The sequence below is a fragment of the Sminthopsis crassicaudata genome, chromosome 3 (genome assembly GCF_048593235.1).
Source record: "Sminthopsis crassicaudata isolate SCR6 chromosome 3, ASM4859323v1, whole genome shotgun sequence".
Taxonomy (NCBI): domain Eukaryota; kingdom Metazoa; phylum Chordata; class Mammalia; order Dasyuromorphia; family Dasyuridae; genus Sminthopsis; species Sminthopsis crassicaudata.
Genome location: NC_133619.1, coordinates 186573456 through 186593943, shown reverse-complemented (window position 1 = coordinate 186593943; position 20488 = coordinate 186573456). Strand labels below are relative to the sequence as shown.

Sequence of the window (20488 nt, the reverse complement as noted above, 5' to 3'; positions counted from 1 at the left end):
AGTTTGGGGTGTTGTGTTATTTCAAGATTTCAGGAGTAGTCTGAGGATCAATAAGTTTTCATTGCTTCCAGAGTAACCAAGTGTAAGTCTGTTTGTTGTCACCTTGTTTGGAGCTCAAGAAAATTTTCCTCCTGGGTTTGATTTCAGCCTCTATTAGCCATTTGGAAAGCTCTTTTGGTTCACAGTGGAATTATAAACTCCCAACTGACGTTGCTCACTTCTAAATTAATCTTCTTCCTTTCTCAGAATGTTACCCAGAGCCTCAATATCTGAAAATACTCCAACGTGCACACTGGATCTATGATCCATTGGGTAGTGGGCAATAAAGTGGGCATCCATCCCCATCATAGTGTCCTGGTCCTGGTTTAAGTAGATTTCTGATTTGGGACCTCCTCTTGCTTCAGTAAATAGCTATTCTTTTTCCTGGATCCTGGAGTGTTCCTGTCCCAGTATTCTCCTCAGTGTCATTAGATTTCACTATCTGTTTTTCTATTCCAAACAGGGCAGGGCAAATGATTCACTGTCAATTTTTCTGAATTTTCCCATCAAGATGCAGTTTGGTGAATTTTCTATTTCTATTTAGAAACAACTTGTGGAGGAGAACTTGGTGGCACCATTTCTACCACTCTGCCATGTTTGTATTGCCTATTAGAATAATTTCTTCTATAATTTTTTTAATCTAGTAGGTAAGTATTTGGAATCAATGAAGAAGCATTTATTAGCACCTATTATATACCCTGCACTGTGTTAAGATACTGAGGATACAAAATCATACAAAGTTAGTTAGATAGAACCGCAGAGGTCATCTAATCCAGTCCTATCATTTTACATATAAGGAAACTGAGGAAGGAACAGGAGAAGTGGCTTGCTCAGAGTCTCAGATATAAGAAGAAGAGTCAGGACTTGCCCTTGTTTTGTAATTCAGAACTTATGGTTGTTTTTTTTTTTTTTTTTTTTTTAAATAAATAATTAGTTTTTTTTAAGGATCAGATATAATTTAAAAAGATAAAGAAGGAAAGTACATCTTGCTAAAAGGTCCTATAGTAGCAACATCAATGCTAAAAATATATGCACTAAATGATGCAGCTTCCAAAGTCTCAAAGGAGAAGTTGAATGAATTATAGAAAGAAATAGACAGTAAGACTATATGAGAGGGGGATTTCAACTGTCCCCTCTCAGAATTCAATAAATCAAAAAAGTAAAAAAAGAAAGGAACTAAAGAGGCAAATAGAATACAAAGTTAGATATAACATACTTTTGGGGAAAAAACTAAATGGGAAGAGCAAGGAATACACATTTTTCTCAGCACCACATGGCACCTATACCAAAATTTGTCATAATAGAGTATTAAAAACCTCAAAATAAAATGGAGAAAGACAAAAAAATTAAGTATATTTTTGTAAGATAATACAATTGTTACAATAAACAAAGAGCAGTTGAAAATAGAATAAAATTAATTGGAAACTAAATACTCTGATGCTAAAGAATAACTGAGTTTGACCCAATCATAAAAAAATCAATAATTTAATTAAAGAGAATGAAAACAATAAAAGAACATACCAAAATTTCTGGGATGCAGTTAAAGCAGTAATTGGGGAAATTTTTTCCCTCTAAATTCTTACATAAATAAGATGAAAAAAGAACATAATCAATAAACTGCAGATGTAACTAAAAAAAAAATTAGAAAAAGAACAATTTAAAAATCCCCAGTTGAGCATCAAATCGGAAATCCTGAAAATCAGAGTTGAGATTAATAAGAATGAAAGAGAACTATTGAGCTAATAAATAAATTTAGGAGCTGGTTTTATGGGGAAGGAGAAACCAATAAGAAAGATAAGTCATTGGTTAATTTTATTTTTTTTAAAGTAGAAAACTGAGTATCCAGTATCAAAAATGAAAGGGAAAAACATCATTAATGAATAATAAATTAAATCAATCATTAGGAAATATTTTGCCTAATTTCATGCAATAAATCTGAAAATCTGAGTGAAATTGGTGAATATTTACAAAAACATAAAATACCTGGATTAACAGATCAGGAAATAGAATGCCTAAATAACTCCCATTTTAGAAAAAGAAATTGAGTAAGCCATTAATGAACTCCTTATGATAAGCAGTATCTATCTAAAATGACAAGTAAGCCTTATCTATAAAGAGATTAAACTAGAATCCTTCCCAAGAAGATTGGGGTGAAGCAATGATGCCCATTATCATCTCTATTATTCAATATAGTGGTAGAAATGTTAGGTATGGCAACAACAGAAAGAAAAACAATTGAAGGAATTAGAGTAGGCAATGAGGAAATAAAATTTTCAGATGATATGATGGTATATACTTAGGAGACTCTAGAAAATCAACTAAAAAACTACTTAAAATAATTAATAACTTTAACAAAGTTGCAGGACATAAAATAGCTTCATATATAATAGACATTTCTATATATTACCCACAAAGTTCAGCAACAAGAGATAGAAAGAGAAATTTCATTTAAAATACCTCTAAATAATATAAATACTTAGTACAAACTCAGAAACTGCCAAAACAAATCCAGGAACTATATGAATACAATTACAAAATAGTTTCCATATAAATAAAGTAAGATTTAAACATTTGGAAAAACATCAATTCCTCAAGTATCAACTGAGCCAATATGATAAAAATGACAATTCTGCCTAAACTAATTTACTTAGTGCCATACCAATCAAACTGTCAAAAAATGATTTGATAGAGCTAGGAAAAAACCCCACAAAATTCATTTGGAAGAACAAAAGGTCAAAAATATCAAAGGAATTAATGGAGGAAAAAAAATACAAAAGAAAATGACCAGGCAAAACCAGATCTTAAACTACATTTGAAAGCAATAATTATCAAAGTTATCTTTTACTGAAACTAGAAATAGAGCAGTAGATTCGTGGCATAGATTAGGAATACAAAACACAAGAGTTAATAGCTGTAATAATCTGCTTATCATTTGATAAACCCAAAGACCAGTTTCTGGGATAAGAACTTTATTTGACAAAAATTTCTGAAAACAAAAAAACAATAGGCCATAAACTAGCTATAAACTAACATCTCACACCATATACCAAGTAAAGGTCAAAGTGGATGCATGATTTACACATAAAGAGTGATAGAATAAATTAGGAGAACAAAGAATATTCTACTTGTCAAATCTATGGGAAAGAAAATTCACAATGAAAAAAAGAGATAGAACATATTATGAAATGTAAAATAAAAATTTTTTATTAAATTAAAAGACTTTTTTTTAAACTAACAAAACCAATGCAACTATGATTAGCAGGAATGCAGAAAGCTGGGAAACAACCTTTATAGGGAGTGTCTCTAATAAAGTTCTAATTTTTTTGAATATGTAGAGAACCGAATCAAATCTTTTTTTATTCCAATAGTATTTTATTTTTCCAATTATATGTGAAGATAATTTTCAACATTCATTTTTTTTGTAAGATTGCACATATGGGTCCTTTTCTCACCTCTATAATCTCCAAAATGGCTGCATCAGTTCACAACTGTAAGGATTAAAAAGCCTCTGGGAGCAAGGAATGTGGCTCGAGGCATGTGGGAGGACCTGAGGGATGAGAGGTACTGAGGTGCAGGTGAGTTCTACATGGAGGTGGTGTCTGATCCCAGGTACCATGTCTCCCTTCTTAGTACTCTCAAAGGTTAGCATGCTTCCCTCCTTCTGCTCCAGCCAATTGTTATGACCTGTCTATCCAGGTTCCTAAAGGACCTTCCCTTCCCCTGATCCTCAGGGGGGTATAAATATATGCTATCTAAGAATAAAATTCTCTTTCACTTCACCCTACCTCCTGGTCAGTCTGTCTCTGTGGAATGGGTTGGTGCCTGAAGGTGGGTAAGTGTGGCCTACAGGCAATTAAGAGTAGCTCTAAGGGAAGCTACAAAGTTAGAGTAGTGTTAAGGGATGTTACACACAACAATCTGACAGGTATGACAAGTCAAATTAATGAGAATAAAGCCATTTCTCATTTGATAAATTGTTAAAGGATATGATAGGCAATTTTCATATGAAGAAATCAGAGCTATCTATAGGTATATGAAGTTCTCTAAATCACTTTTGATTAGAGAACTGCAAATAAAAATAAGTTTGAAGTAGGCACCTCACATATCAGAGGGTTTAATATGACAAAAAAAATGATGAATGTTGGAGAGGATGTGGAAAATTGGGACGTTAATACATTATTGATGGAGTTGTAAACTGATCCAAATATTCTGGAGAGCCCAAAGGGCAATCAAATGGTATATACCCTTTAATCCAGCAATAACACTACCAGATTTGTTTCCCAAAGACATTATTAAAAAGAGGAAAAGATTCATATGTGCAAAAATGTCTATCCATATCCAGAAAAAGAATTCTGATTGCAGATGGAAACATTTTTTTACTTATTTTCTTCTTTTTCATGTTTTTTTTTCTTTCAATATGCTTCTTTTTTTCCCCCCACAACTGTGTCTAATACAGAAATGTTTTGCTTATTTAGCTTATACCAAATTGCCTACCATTTTCAGAAAAGGGGAGGGAGACTAGAAAAATTTGGAACTCAAAATCTTGTAAAACTGAATGCTAAAATTGCCTTTACATGTAATTGAGAAAAAATAATCTTGTAAAAACGAATGCTAAAAAGTGCTTTGATGTGTAATGAAAGAAAAAATACTATTTAAAAAAAACAAATTAATAAATAGGAGCAGTTCAAGAAAAGCAAGAAAATTGTGAAAGAAAGTCAACCAATTTGCAATAGAGAGCCAAAAATTTAAGGAAGAAAATATTTCCTTGAAAACTAGAATTAGGGAAAGAAAGGAGAAGCCAATGATATCATAAGACACCAAGAAATAATAAAACAAAATCAAAAGATTGGAAAAATAGAAGAGAATGTGAAACATTCTATCAGAAAAATAAATGATAAGGAGAATAAATTGAGAGGAAATAACATAAAAATAGTTGGACTATCTGAAAATTAGAATAAAAAAAGAATCATGATGTAATATTACAATAAATTATCAAGGAAAAATGTCTTAAAGTTTTAAAACAATAAAGCAAAGCAAAAATAGGAGAAAAAAAAATCCATTGATCACCACCTGAAAAAGATCCCAGGAAGAAAGCTTACCTGATTATCATAGCCAAGTTTCAAAGCTTTTGGTTAAGGGGAAAATATTGGAAATAAGAAAAAAAAAACACAATTTAAATATCATGGACCTCTATTAAGGATTACACAAAACCTAGCAGCTATTATGTTGAAGGAATGTAGGTTTTGGAAATACATAGAGCAAAAGAGCTGGGGTAATAACCAAGGGTAATTTACCCAAAAAATGGATACTTAATAAACTGAAAGACTTTCAGGAATCTGTGACAAAAACATAACTTAAAGGAAAATTCCACATATAACATCAAGGTGAAATTTAAGGTAAGTATTAAAGATAAATTATAAGGGACTCAATAAGATCAAAAGTTTTACTTCTTATATTTTTTTTGTTTGGTTTTTTTGGGGGGGGGATTATTTTTTTTTAAATTTTATAATTATAATTTTTTTGACACTATATATGCATGAGTAATTTTTTTTATAACATTATCCCTTGTATTCATTTTTCCAAATTTTCCCCTCCCTCCCTCTACTTCCTCCCCTAGATGACAGGCAATCCCATACATTTTACATGTGTTACAGTATAACCTATATACAATATATGTGTGTAAATCCAATTTTCTTGTTGCACGTTAAGTATTAGATTTCGAAGGTATAAGTAACTTGGGTAGATAGACAGTAGTGCTAACAATTTACATTCACTTCCCAGTGTTCCTTCTCTGGGTGTAATTGTTTTCTGTCCATCATTGATCAACTGGAAGTGAGTTGGATCTTCTTTATGTTGAAGATTTCCACTTCCATCAGAATACTCTTCATATAGTATTGTTTTTGAAGTGTACAGCAATCTTCTGGTTCTGTTCATTTCACTCAGCATCAGTTCATATAAGTCTTTCCAAATCTTTCTGAATTCATCCTGCTGGTCATTTCTTACAGAGCAATAATATTCCATAGCCTTCATATACCATAATTTACCTAACCATTCTCCAATTGATAGACATCCATTCATCTTCCAGTTTCTAGCCACTACAAAAAGGGCTGCCACAAACATTTTGGCACATACAGATCCCTTTCCCCTCTGTAGTATTTCTTTGGGATATAAGCCCAATAGCAGCAATGCTGGATCAAAGGGTATGCACATTTTGATAACTTTTTGGGCATAGTTCCAAATTGCTCTCCAGAATGGCCAGATTCTTTCACAGCTCCACCAACAATGTATTAGTGTCCTAGTTTTCCCACATCCCCTCCAACATTCATCATTATTTGTTCCTGTCATCTTAGCCAATCTGACAGGTGTGTAGTAGTATCTCAGAGTTGTCTTAGTAGTGATTTGGATCACTCTTTCATATGAGTGGAAATAGTTTCAATTTCATCATCTGAGAATTATCTGTTCATATCCTTTGACCATTTATCAATTGGAGAATGGCTTGATTTCTTATAAATTAGGGTCAGTTCTTTATTTTGGAAATGACACCTTTATCAGAACCTTTAACTGTAAAAATATTTTCCCAATTTGTTATTTCCCTTCTAATCTTGTTTGCATTAGTATTGTTTGTACAGAAACTTTTTAGTTTGATGTAATCAAAATCTTCTATTTTGTGATCGATAATGATCTCTAGTTCTCCTCTGGTCATAAATTCCTTCCTCCTCCACAAGTCTGAGAGGTAGACTATTCTCTGTTCCTCTAATCTATTTATGATCTCATTATTTATGCCTAAATCATGGACCCATTTTGATCTTATCTTGGTATACGGTGTTAAATGTGGATCCATATCTAATTTCTGCCATACTTCTTATATTTTGAAAAACAACATTAGTAGTCTTATGATTGTGATCATTATTTGGCTATGTTGAAAGAAAGGCTTGAGCCAAGATGAATATGAAGAGATCATTCTAAAAATTAAAAAATAAAAAACATGTAGGGAGAGAGAAAAAGGAGTAATTACTTCATACAAATGAGCATAAAAAGGAAAAATGGATATAGAAGAAGTTAGTAGGGGAGGAGGATGATGGTATAACCTTACTCTCATTGGGATTAGGTTAAAAGAGGAAAAAACATAATACATATATGTATAAAAGTCTTCTAAATTCAGAAAGAAATAAGCAAAGGGATAAGAGTGAAGAGAGAGGATGGATAAGGGAGGGACTCTTGCAGTAATGAATAGGTTAATAGAAATAGGAGGGCAAGGTCAAGGATAGAAGTAAAGCAGAAGAGTCTTAGAAATAGGGAGAAAAGGATAATTATGGAAAATAGAAAGGAGGAAAATATATGAATAATTGTAACTTAGAAGGTGATTGGGATGAATTTACCCTGAAAGCAGATTAAAAATTTGAATTTAACAATATGTTGCTGTCAGGAAATGCTATAAAAATGAAAGATGCACAAAAAGATAAAATGAAGATGAAGAGTAAAATTTGTTATGTAAAAAGAAAAGCAGGGTGATAATTATGATCTCAGACAAAATTAAAGCTAAAATAAATTTAATTAAAAGAAAAATAGGGAAAGTGCAATATGTGTCAGCAATGCTATTCAGTATTGCTTTAGATCCTTTAAAATAACTAAATAGTACAAAATACCTGAGAGTATACATGCCAAAACAGTCATGGAAACTATAAGGTCAAAATACTATGCTTTATCTGTCTGTCTTGGATCATTATATTACTGAGAAGAGGTAAGTCTATCATAGTTGATTACACAACCTTGCTGTTACTGTGTACAATGATCTCCTGGTTCTGTTCACTTCACTCAGAATCAGTTCATGTAACTCTTTCAATGTTTTTCTGAAATCAGCCTGTTCAAAATTTCTTATAGAATCATAGTATTTCATTATATTCATATACCACAACTTATTCAGGCACTCTTAACTTAACTTACATTCAATTTCTAATACTTGCCACCCAAAAGAGCTGCCACAAATCAGAAGTATACAGTAACAGCAAGATTATATGATGATTAACTATGATGGAATTAGCTCTTCTCAGCCATACAGTAATTCAAGCCAGCTCTAACAGACAGATGGAAAATGCCATCTACATCCAAAGTAATATGGAGACTGAATTTAAATTAAAGCATACTATTTTCTTCACCTTTTTTGTTTTATTTTGTTTTGATTTTTCTTTGTTATGGTTCTTTTGTTCTGAGTTTTCTTTCTTAACATGTCTAATGTTTAATGTATTTAATATTATTTTATGTTTAAGATAATTGTTCATTTGACCTGTAATAGATTGCTTGCTGTCTTTTGGAAAGAAAGAAAAAAAATTTAGAACTCAAATTTTTCAAAAATGGATGTTGAGAACTTATTTTTACATGTAATTGAAAAAATAAAATACTATTAATTTTTAAAATTTCTTCATCCTTCCCTGTATTCTTCTATATTTCTCCCTTTCCTTCTCTCCCTCTATACCCCCCCACTTTTCTCCCTCCTTCTCTCTTTGTGCCTCTTTGTTACTCTCTCTCTTCTTCCCTATATCTCTCTCCCTCCCTCTCCTCTCTCTCTCTCATTTCCTCTTGTTCTCCCCATTCTTCCCTTTCCCATTCCATTTCTCTCCCTTTTTCCTTCTCTTTCTCAATATTTCCTGAGCCAGCACTGGAAATATTTTCCATATACTACCACTCAATTGCCTAGCATCCTTCTATGTCCCCAGAAGAGCTCTGTTATTAAATTAAGCAGGACTTTCTACAGCAAACTCATTAAAAATCACTGAAGTTTGCAGGTGATGAGGTCTTCCATCTCTGCTAACCACAAAGGAATTGATAAAAATTAATCTGTAAGGTCTGCAAGGAAAAAAGCATTTATAAGGATCAGTTAACTTCCAAGTCCCACTCTCTGGAGAGATTTTCCAGTCAGAAATACAAATTATGTCAAAGCCTTGAAGTCCAGCCTCTGTAGGGGTCTTCCAGCAGTCTCACCTTGCCATGCTCTGACAAAAATCCCAATCATGTCCCTGAGGTTAAATTTTCCCTATTAAATCTACTTATGGGTCATCCCATGGCTGATGAGTCAGTTCACCATGGCATTTCATCTTATGGTGTCTTTCCTCTTACCGCTCTTCCATGCCAGATGGTCTCTTCTAATCCCATCATGCCTTGTGGTGTTTCACCTAACCCTACTGATGAGGTCCTGAATGGTATGTTGGATTGAAAGAGACCAAAAAATTGATCCCTGAGGGAAAGCAGGGAGAAGGCACTGATAAAGATCAGTTTAGCTTCATGGGTCTCATCCTCTGGGGAGGTCTCTAAGTTATGTCAATGCCCTTAGAACCGCCCTCTGTAGTTTCATGATGCCATGCTCTATCAGAAATTCCAATCAGGTCCCTAAGGTTAAATTTTCCCTATAAAATCAACTTATGGGACAACTCATGGCTGCTGCCTTCCTTTGGGTTAGTCTGCCATATCACTCTGCTTCATGATGTCTTTCCCCTTATCTCTCCCCTATGCTATGTGCTTCCCAACCCCATTTTTCCTCCTCAGAGATAACTTATTCTTTTAGGGTGCTAAGTCCCTTTCAGAATTTAACTTGCTAGATAAGGGCATGCCCCAATCTCATGGGGTACTGCCTTTCTACTGTGTAATTGTGAGTTCTGCTAAAGAACTTGTCTTTCATATGCACTCCCAAATCTATTTCATATTTACCATTCCTGGTGTCTCTTGTATTGTTGAGGGGTGAAGATAACCTAACAGCAATGGGGTTCCCAGACCTATGTTATAGGTTCTGCAAAAGAATTTGCACTCCCAGTCTGCAAGCAAGGTTTTTGATAAAACTGGGTTTATTTACACTGAGAAGCTTCTCAGTGGGCCAGTTCCTGATTAGGAATTAGCAAAGGTTGGGATATAGAGCTTTGATTTTTATTTAGTTTTCTATGACCCAGGAGACTAGGGAGTGATATCCAGATGAATTGAGGGACTCAATAATGGGTGGTAATTATGCCCCAGGCCAAGATCTCTAAATAGGGGTAAGTGGGGATTATTGTGGGAGTTTCCCCTAGGAATCAAGCAGGAGGTTGGGGATGCTCTCAAAGGTCAAGAAGGTTTGAGATTCAGGATTTTTCCAACCCAGGTCCACCCCACCAAAGATCAGGAATACACAATTTTATTACATCATTCCTTCCTCAAGCAGTCACCCCCAAATTCATTTGGGGCAAAGGGACAAAGATCTCATCTTCTGGAGCTGCTTCGAGCTGACAAGGGCCATAAAGCTGTCCCTATGCTCAATGGGGGTTCAGGCCAAGAGGAAAGTGAAAATCTGAAGATGGCAGCAGCAAAATCTAGGGAATGTTGAGTTTCCAAGTCAGTTGTCCCATGGAACAAATAATTGAAAATTCTTAGCTTGGAGCCTGAAGGAAAAAAATCTCACAAGTAGGTTAAAAATGGGGTGGCATCCAGGGTGGAGAGTGTGACATTTGGGAATGGGGCCTTTGCAAATAATGCATCAGGTCTTTTGAGAATGCTGATGGCCCACCCCACAATGGAACGGCCCCACTTCCCATGGAGCTCCCTAGTCTGAAAAACTAAGAAGGACCCTACTGACAGGGGCCATGAAATGACAACAAGAAAAACTGGAGAGAAATGCTAGAAGCAAATTTCTTATCCTTGGAGTGGGAAAATGTTAGGAAGACTAGAGTGAGAGAAAAAAAGGACACAAACAATTTCACCCTTCTTTCTCCAGAGTGTTTTCAGGAGTCCTACAGAAGAATAGCTTCAGGTCTTCTATGGATTCACAGAAATATTCTGAAATACCAGAGGGAGAAGTAAACAGGAGTCCAGCTGGGAACCCTTCCAGTTTGACTGATGTTAGAGTAGTCATAAGGATCTTATGTGGTCCTTTCCATTTTATACCTAGAAGATCAGCACCTTCAGGTTTCCAAGATTTCAACTATACCATGTCCCCTGGATTTACAGAGGAAGTAGTCTGTAGGTTTAGGGAGATGCTCATTTGTTTATTCAGAAAGGGCCTTCTGGGCTGCACAGAGCTGTGTGGCCAACTGAGTGACCAAATGCTGTTCTGGATCTTCAAAAATATCAGAGGGCTTCCCATACAGAAGTTCAAAGGAGCTAAGCTTAATGTTGTTCTTAAGTGCAAGGCAGACTCTAAGAAGTCTAATGGGAGATTCTTGACCCAATCCTCTCAGGTATCTAAGCACAATTTTATAAGGACTTGTTTATTAAGGATGTGATTCATTTTCTCCACCTTCCCAGAAGCCTGAGGATGCCAGGCAGAGTGGAGGTGGTAAATGATTTTAAGTGCCTTGGCCACATTTTGTGTTATCTGATAAATGAAGACCAAGCCCTTGTGGCTCTGCAAGGAGCTAGGCAGGCCAAAGTGAGATATGATCTCTTTTAGCAAACACTTTGATAACCTCCTGAGCTTTCTCAGTCCTGCAGGGAAAAGCTTCTACCCACTTAGTAAAGGTGTCAACAAAGACCAAAGGCAACTTGAAACTTCTGCAAGGGGGCATATATGTAAAGTCTATTTGCCAATCTTCCCCTGAGTGTGTGCCCCTTCAGGAGAAGGGAAAGTTTAACAGCTCTTTCAGGATTTACTTGGGCACAAACTGGGCAGGCCTGATCATTTCTCCCAGCTTATGACCAATAAAAAAATGTATTTTACAAGAGATTGAAGAGTATTTCTTCCCAAGTAGGTAGCTTGGTGAAGACCAAAAATAAGTTTACACTGACTTGCCTCTGGGATTAAAAGTTGGGTTGAGGGTGTTTGAGATCAACTAGAAGGAGAAAGGGTGTATCCCCTTTCTTCTGCAAGGGCTTGTTCCTGTGAGCTATATGAAGGGGTGTAAGAATCAGAGTGGGAAGATTAAAAGGGGCAGAGTCAGGGGTAAATGGGCAGCAGCTCAAACAGCTGCATCTGCAAACCTATTCCCCTTGGCCTGAAGTGAACCTCCTTTCTGGTGTCCTTTACTAAATATGACTGAAACCTCTCTGGGTTTGTGGAGAGCTTCTAGTAGCTGTAGAATTTCTCCTGCATATTTAATAGAATTCTTTGCTGTCAAAAATCCCCTTTCTTTCCATGAGCATGAAAACTATGAAAAGCAGACCTGGAATCTGTATAGATGTTCACTCTCATTACCTTCCCCAGTTCCAAAGCTCTGGGTAGGGCAATGAGTTCAGCTTTCTGGGCAGAAGTCCCAGGAGGCAGTGGCTTATCTTCCAGGGTACCATTGAGAATCACCTCAGAATAACATGCCTTTCTTTCTCCATTTTCAAGAAAACTAGATCCATCCGTAAACCATTCACCATCCTGGTTGTTAAGAGAATTGTCCCTCAAGTCAGGTCGACTGAAGTAGACAGAAGCTTTAGATTCACAATTATGAATGATGTCTCCCAAATGAGTGTTGTCCGGGAGCAGAGTGGCAGGGTTAAGGATGTGACACACCCGGAGAATCAGGTAGGGGATGTCTAGTAGAAGAGCCTGATATCTTATAAGCCTCCCACCATAGCTAGCCACTGATGCCCTTTGTCTTCTAAAATGCTCTGCATCCAGTCAGGGTTAAAACTTCCAATGGCTGCCCTAGGGTGAATTTTGAGGCTTCTTCAATTAGAAGGGGCATAGCAGCCACTGCTCTAAGTCAGAAGGGCCATCCTGGGGAAACAGAGTCCAGTTTCTTTGAGTAGTAGGAAGCAGGTCTGGGATCAGGTCCAAGAACCTGAGTTAACACCTCAGGCCTGGCCTCCCCTTTCATCTACACACAGAGTAAAAGGCTTTTCTAAATGGTAGGGCCAGAACAGGGGCAGAAGTCAGTTTGACTTTCAAGGTCTTAAAAGCCTTGACCTGATGGGGCCCCAGTCAAGGGAAAGGTTGTCAGGGATTTGAATGGGAGTTAGGTTATGGCCCAAATATTTGACAAACTGGCAGTCAATGTGGGCTTTGAATAAGGAGACCCAATAGCTTATAGACACCAGAAAATTAAGGGTTTTTATGGTTATATTTAGGGATGCCTCTTGGGTAGAGCTACAGATCAAAATATCATCCATATATTGGATGAGACTCCTATTAAGCAACTCCAAATACCTTAAATCTTTAGCCAATGCTTAAAGTTTGTGCTTAAGAAATTTCTCAATCAGGAGTTGCAGTTTCTCCCTAGCCTCTGCCTTTATTGGGTATTGGCGTTTATGGGGGGAATGCACTGGGGTCCCAAAGCCTGACTAAGGCTGGGATCTTGTGAGTGGCTCGCCCAGGGACAATTTTCTCCTAGATTTCAGAGGGAATATGTGAGGGCTTCTAAAGAAGCACAAAAAAAATCATCTAAACATCTGAGAAAATTGGACCCCCAATTTCATGCCCCAGTAATAGGGGAGGGAATATTTAGATAGGAGTGTTTAAAGAACAGATCACCAAAATGGCAAGGCAGAGGGAAGATCTCAAAACAGTTCTTAAATTTACCTTCAATCCCCAGTTTCCTATGGGGGGGGAGGGATGAGTGAGACCACAGTGTTAATTTGAGACAGGCCCCCATATCAAAAAGAAATTCAATGGTTTTACTGGCCACATCCAAGGATACCCAGGGTTCAGCTGGGTACTGTTGTATTGGAGCTTGACAAAGCCCCAAAATCCTGCAGGAGGGCATGGCTTTGAGGAGGCAGCTTGTCACCTGTAGGCCTGTCTGTCTCAGTGCCCTTCCTGATTGCACTTGGGTCAAGGATGGGGTGGAGGGAGGAGTTCCTCTGAGGACAGTTTCAGGTTGGCTGGGGCTGTCCATTACACCTGAAGTACAAACTCATATGGTTCCCAGATATGGCAGCAGCTAAAATTTGGGCCTGTTCTCTTGCTTTAACTCTTCAGTTTTCCTCTGCTGCTGTTCGGTCCCTATTATTAAAAACTCCAAAAAGCTGTTTCTAACAGCCGAGTCTGGGAAGTCTGAGGGTCCAAAGCTGCCTTCTGCAGCTTCCTCCTTATAACTGGGCAGATTGTTTAATATTAATATCTCCCCAAGAAAGATCAAATTGGAGGGCACTGGCCTTAAAGCCCTCAATAAACTTGGTGGGGTTCTTAGAGTTATGGCCAAGTTTTTCCTTAATCTGGGAGAAATTTGACATTGAAAAAACTACGTGTACCTTGAATGTCCCTCCCTGAGAATATGCTGCTTCTCTCAGTGGGCAAAGGTTAGAAGGGGTGGCTGAATCAGGGTCCTGAGGAGGAGAAAAGGGGGTCCCACTCCTTGTATCAGAGGGATTCAGGAGTGGTGGTAGAGAAGGCTCAGGATCCGGTTCAGGAGACCAGGGGGACAGAGTTAAAGAAATATTGTTGAACTCAAGGTCCTGTCTTTGATAAGGAGGTGGTTCTGAAAGGGATTCACAGACCTTCTAATAAGGACTGCATGGGGGTGCAGAGTGGGGATCCTGTGTGTCTAGAGAAGTGGAAAGGAGGGGGTTATTTAAAAGGTTAGTATCTAAACTTGATTTTCTTCCAGTAAATTTTAAGAGCATCCTGCAGTGCTGTTTTAATTTAAAATCTTGAAGGTTTAAGGCCATGAAGATTTGAACATAGAGAACTTCAGTCCATTTGCCTTGCCTTCTGCAAAACAAATCAAGCTGCTGGATAGTGCTGTAGTTAATTGAGCTATTAATGGGCCATTTTTCCTGGTTCCCCAAAATATATTGAGGCTAGACAGCATTACAAAAGAAAATAAGTTTTTTTAGTTTTGAGATCTTTCAGGAATGTGGTATAAATCTTTCCTGCATTCATCAGTCAGTGGAGTTCTTGGCAAGATATTTTCTTTCTTACAACTGTCCAAATAAACCTTTCTACAAATTTGAACAATCCACAACACCCCTAAGCCATCTAATAGTGAAATTTGGATGGACAGTATACACTTTCTATTGTCATGAAATGTTAATTTGGTAACAAAAGGAAAGATTTGTGCTTTAACTTTGTGATTTTTGAGAGAATTTTATTGTCTGCCCTCTCAGTCTTCTCCCTTTGTTTTTTCCCCCTTCTCTTTTTCTCCTTTCCTTCTCCCCTTCCTCCCTCTAGATAATACAGTGGTAGAGACAGCTTATGAGGACTTGGAGCCCGCTGAAGCAAATATCACAGGACTATGCCAGGACATATTCTCCAAGATGTCTAGGTATCTGACTTGCCACCTGATAGCCACCAGTGAAGACTATAAACTTCTGGAAAATATAAACAAACTGACCAGAAATGAAAGATATTGTGGTAAACATAAGTAGAAACCTAAAGGACCTGAATCAGAAATATGCAGCATTTCAGCCTTATCTGGATCAGACCACCTTAATTGAGGAGCAAGTAGCAGCTCTTGAGCAGGCAGTCTACCAGTTAGATTCAAAGAGACTAGAAGCAAAGTACAAGAAGTTAGAAAGGTGGTGAAAGAATTCTTTAGTATAAAGACTTTAATTCTGATAATGTTACATAAGAGCTAAAATGCATGAAATTGAATGAAGTGAACTGTGAAAGCTGTCTCACAAATGGAGAACAGTATTCTAAAGACTGAGTGAAGGTCGGCTGTGCCCCAGGGCCAGGTTTCTTTCTCCAGACATCACAAGGTTTACAAGGAATGGGACCTTATCTTTGTGAGATTAAATTGGGACCACCTTGGCATTGAAACTCCCATATAAGGTAATTTAATAATTCTAAAGATGTGATGTGGTTGAAAGTTTTTCTTCATTTATGGTTTAGAATGTGAGGTCATTGGTCCTAGATAATCAGGGCAAAATTCCAGTCTATAGGGAGTATTAGCCCAAGCCCATATATAATTCTTATCTGTTAACTGGGCCTTGTCTCTCCTTGCCTAACTGCTTGTGGAGAGGGAGAGAGGGAGACCTCATTTCTCGAGAGATCGTAATAAAATTCCTTTCTGGTTTTGCCTTGAAAAATTATTATTCACTGAAACCAAGACTCTGGAAGGCCTTTAAGAAAGCTAACCCAGCCCCAGGAAAGGAGACAAGACTTTGAAGGAGACAATAAAGGCCTACCTCTCTCCTTGGTTCTGAGAGCTTGAGTTCCCGCCTGCCTTCTCTAGCTTCTGAATCTCCCCAACTTCAAAGGTTGATGCTTCTGCCTCCAGCCACCACAGAGATGGATGATGGAATGAATCTGTCTCAGCCTCTGAGAGCTTCTAGTGCGTTTGTCCTTCTGGCTCTGAGAGCTTCTTGCTTATATGCTCCACACTGAGTACAAACCAATCATAACATCACTAGGAAACCATTGTTTGTTGGAGGATTCAATCAATGCTAAACTAGATTTAACCATTATCTCCTCAATTCCACTTAGTACCTTGTTTCAAGTTTTGGCCCATAACATCTCCTTGTAGGATCAGATCAATCATACTGAACCATGCTAAATTAGATAAGTATTGTCTCTATCAATTCCACTGTCTTAGTACCTTGTAAGAATCATAACAACTATCAAACATTTCTATTGAAAAAAATCATAACTAAACAGAAAATTTGATATTCAAATGCAGAACTCAAGAGAAACATAGAAAAGTAAAAGGGTAAATATATATATTTATTTTTATATGTATATATTTAAAGCTTAAACTGTTTACATCCCTAGATGGGAAAATGTAATTCTCTCTCTCTCTCTCTCTCTCTTTTGTTAAAGGTTTTTATTTTCAAAATATATACATGGATGAGGCAGCTGGGTGGTGCAGTAGATAGAGCACCAGCCCTGAATTCAGGAGGACTTGAGTTCAAATCTGATCTCAGACACTTAATACTTCCTGGTTGCGTGACCCTCAGCAAGTCACTTAACCCCAGTTGCCTCAGCAAAAACACCTTGTAAAAAAAAAAACCTTGTAAGAATCCTTTGTTTCAAGTTCACAGTTCTGTCCTCGAACAGTTTCCTATTCTGAATTGGATGTTACAGAAATTACACTTTTATGTAAATCTCCAATGAGTCTCTGCCCATAAGGAGCTTACGTTCTTAAGGGGAAAAATAAAAGTGGAGGTCTAGGGACAAAAAACAAAAGATTCTTTTCAAAACTCAGGCCCTGATTACAAAAGTCAGCCCCTTCCCCAAAAGAGGTTACATTCTTATGAAAGCAAAGTTCAGAGGGCTCCAGTTCAAATATAAGACCTCCATCACATATTATTCTTTGACATTCTTGTGGGTTTCAATTTTCTAATTTGCTTCATTTTTCCAATTTAATTTTCATAACTGTGGAAACACAATTGGATGTGTAGCTTTGACTATCTCTTTATGTCTTCTTAAAACTGTACCTCCTGGAACTCCACCCTTGTCATGTGCTTCTTTGTGTGCTATGAACTAGGACTCAGAATGCTGGATCAATGCCTGCAAGAGCAGACACAGATGAACGGCTCAGGTCTCTTTGTCTCCTCTCTCCTTTCCCTCCTTTGACTGTTCTGAAAATATGTCCCCCACCTCATTTTAATCTGTTCTTGAACTTTAAACAATAAATGCTATTTTTGGCTGGGGAGAGGAGGAAGATGTTTGTCTCTCCTTGCATTTGTTTAATTATAGGGGATAATATCAAAATTATTTATTGACTGCTTTCTTCAATCTGGATGGCTCCTACTAATGGACTCTGTTGGGGTATTAGATTGTAATTGTATTATAATTAGATTGTAACTTTCTGAGCCAAGTATTCTCTAAATTTTGCATTTCCTCTTTTTTGGGCTACTTAACTAAACCTTTAAATCCAAATCACTGGCTTTCATTAAATAGTCAATAATAACCTCAGCCCAATTCTCTAATGGCTCTTTGTTTAGGTGCTGAGGGCTTAGAAGTGGAACTAGCAATTATTCTCTATTCAAGCCAGATCTTCTGAGGGACTTCCCCTCCCAGATTGACATCTTTATGTTGGTAAATTTAGCCTTTTTTTTGGCTTAACTCTTACTCCTTAGTCTTTGAATGGGCATGGTTTTAGACAATTTGAGATCTGGGAAAGACCTCAATTTAAAACAACCAAGGTCACTCACTGCATCCTAAGCTATTAAGAGTCATCTTGACCCTTATCTTGCCACTGTATTCTGATGATTCTGGAGAAAAGAGAGAGGCCAGTAACTTTGCCCAGCTCTGCCTCACTTAAAACCAATTTATGAGCAAGTCAAGACATAATCCTCTTAATGTCATTGGTATTCTTCAAGAAGGACAAAACATTTGATAAAATGTACTGCACAGAGAAGGTATCAAATAAACTTGTCTCAGATTTGAATTTGGGAGCATTTCAAAAGATTTTCCACAACAAAAGTCTTTCTCTCAGAGAAACCAAGTACTAAAATAATTATTACTGGCCTTTTTAAAATAGTATTATACTTTTCCAAATACATACAAAGATAGTTTTCAATATTCACCTTTGCAAAACTTTGTATCCCAGATTTTTCTTCCTTTTCTTTCTTCTCCCCTCCTTTAAATAGCAAGCAATCCAGTATAGGTTAAACATGTGGAATTATTCTAAACATATTTCCATATTTATCATGTTGCACAAGAAAAATCAGATCAAAAGGAGAAAAAAATTGAGAAAGAAAAAAAGCAAGCAAACAACCAAAAAAAAAAAAGAAAATTCTATGTTTTGATCTATATTCAGTCTCTATAGTTTGCTCTTTAGATGCTGATGGCTTTTCCCATCACAAATCTAGGGGAATTGCTTTGAATCATCTCATTGTTGAAATGAGCCATCCATCACAGTTGATCATCATATAATTTTGTTGTTGCTGTGTACAATGTTCTCTTAGGTCTGCTTACTTCACATCAATTCATGTAATTATTTCCAAGCTTTTCTGAAATCAACATGCTCACCATTTCTTATAGAAAAATAATATTTCATTACATTCATGTACCACAACTTATTCAGTCATTCCCTAATAACTGGGAAGCTACTCAATTTCTAGGTCCTTGCCACTACAAAAAAGAGTTGCTACAAAAATTTTTGCACAGTGAGTCCTTTTCCCTCTTTTATGATCTCTTTGGGATACGGACCCAAATTACTGTCCTTTCTATAGCTTTAAGACTTACAAAATAGTTCAGGATTGTTTTTTCATCTGAGATTCAATTCACAAAAGAGGCAATGTAGTATAATAGGAAAATTACTGCTCCTAGAGGAAGAATATTGGGTTTCAAATTTTACTTCAAACACTATCTATATAATTGTGGCAAATTTCTTCTCTGAATTTGAATTTCTTCACCTATGAAACAAGGGGTTTAGATAGGTTTAGAAAGAAAAGTCTCACCCAGTTCTGAAGTTTGCATCTGCACAGATGTGCTTCATTGTCTAAAATTTTCACAATCCTGACACCTTCCCCTGATCATTTCATATACACTATTTTCTTTATATGTTTAACACATGACTGCTCTTCTCTGCTCTACTCTCACACATATTTCTTCAAAGTCATGAATGGAACTGATTGGATAAAGCTTTCTCAATACTGAGACTAAATCATGTGATCCCTATATCCAGTCTTGAACCTTAGGTTGCAGGGAGTCATATGGTCTCTAAAGGCCAGTCCTTCAAGTGATGTGACCCACAGGAAGCAGGTCAAGGATGGTTGCGTCCTTTTAGTCTGTTCAATGAAAAGGATTGGGTCTTTTGCTTTTTAAACCTCAACAAGCAGAAATTGGTCAGATTCCAAGAGCACATGGTAGGAGCTGGGGTGGCTCTCAGATGTGTGTCTGGGCATCTCCCTGCAGGGACTAAATAAATACTTTCTCTTTGTGCCTGAAGATGTCTCTGGGTCATTTGGGAAAGGGGGTCTAGGACCCGTCCCACACAGTTTATGGAGTCTCAGCCCAGGATCTGTGGTTTCCCAGAGAAATGGCTGGATCCTGATTCAAGATGAGCACCAGGTTGGATTTTCTCTGACCCTCCTTGAGATCAGATTCTCAGCCTCCCTCTCTGTGAAGAATAAGCCTAGGAGAGATATTCAGATACAAACAGAAAGCACACAAGTCTTCAAAGAAAAAACCCAGGTAAGAAAGAGCCAGGTAACTTATGCATGCATATTCCTTGAACTGTCCTTGGGCAGCATGGGCCCCAGGATCATCAAGCTTTAGATGATCCAGGTTAAGAGGTGAGCCAGGAAGGAAGTTCTGTTAATGGCACAGGATGGGGGCTCTCTTTGGTTGGCAGGAAGGCAGGCGACTCCTTCCAAGCCTGGTCTGCCTGGTCTGGCTCTGCAAGTTACTATTTTCCAGGTTGTGATGAGATTGGATTCTCTGAGAGAGGACAGTCCAATTTAAATCTTTGGAGAAAAAAGGGGAAAAAAAAGTGCACTAGGATATTTCTGTTGTGTGTGGGGAAGGGATGGTTCTCTTCTATGTAATTTTTGTCTATGTTTCTGTCTTTGTGCAGAATGTCTTTGTCATGTTTGTTCTGTGAGCTAGAATTTGTTAGGAAAAAAAAAAGAGAGAGAAAAAGACCTGACTTTTCCTCTAAGCTCCAACTCTGGC

The 20488-nt window shown here is 37.2% G+C and overlaps 1 pseudogene; it reads left to right on the top strand.

The window, feature by feature from the left end:
• The first annotated feature begins 9097 nt into the window (after nt 1-9097).
• On the top strand, nt 9098-15448 carry LOC141561972 (biogenesis of lysosome-related organelles complex 1 subunit 2-like; annotated as a pseudogene).
• Nucleotides 15449-20488: the final 5040 nt, after the last annotated feature.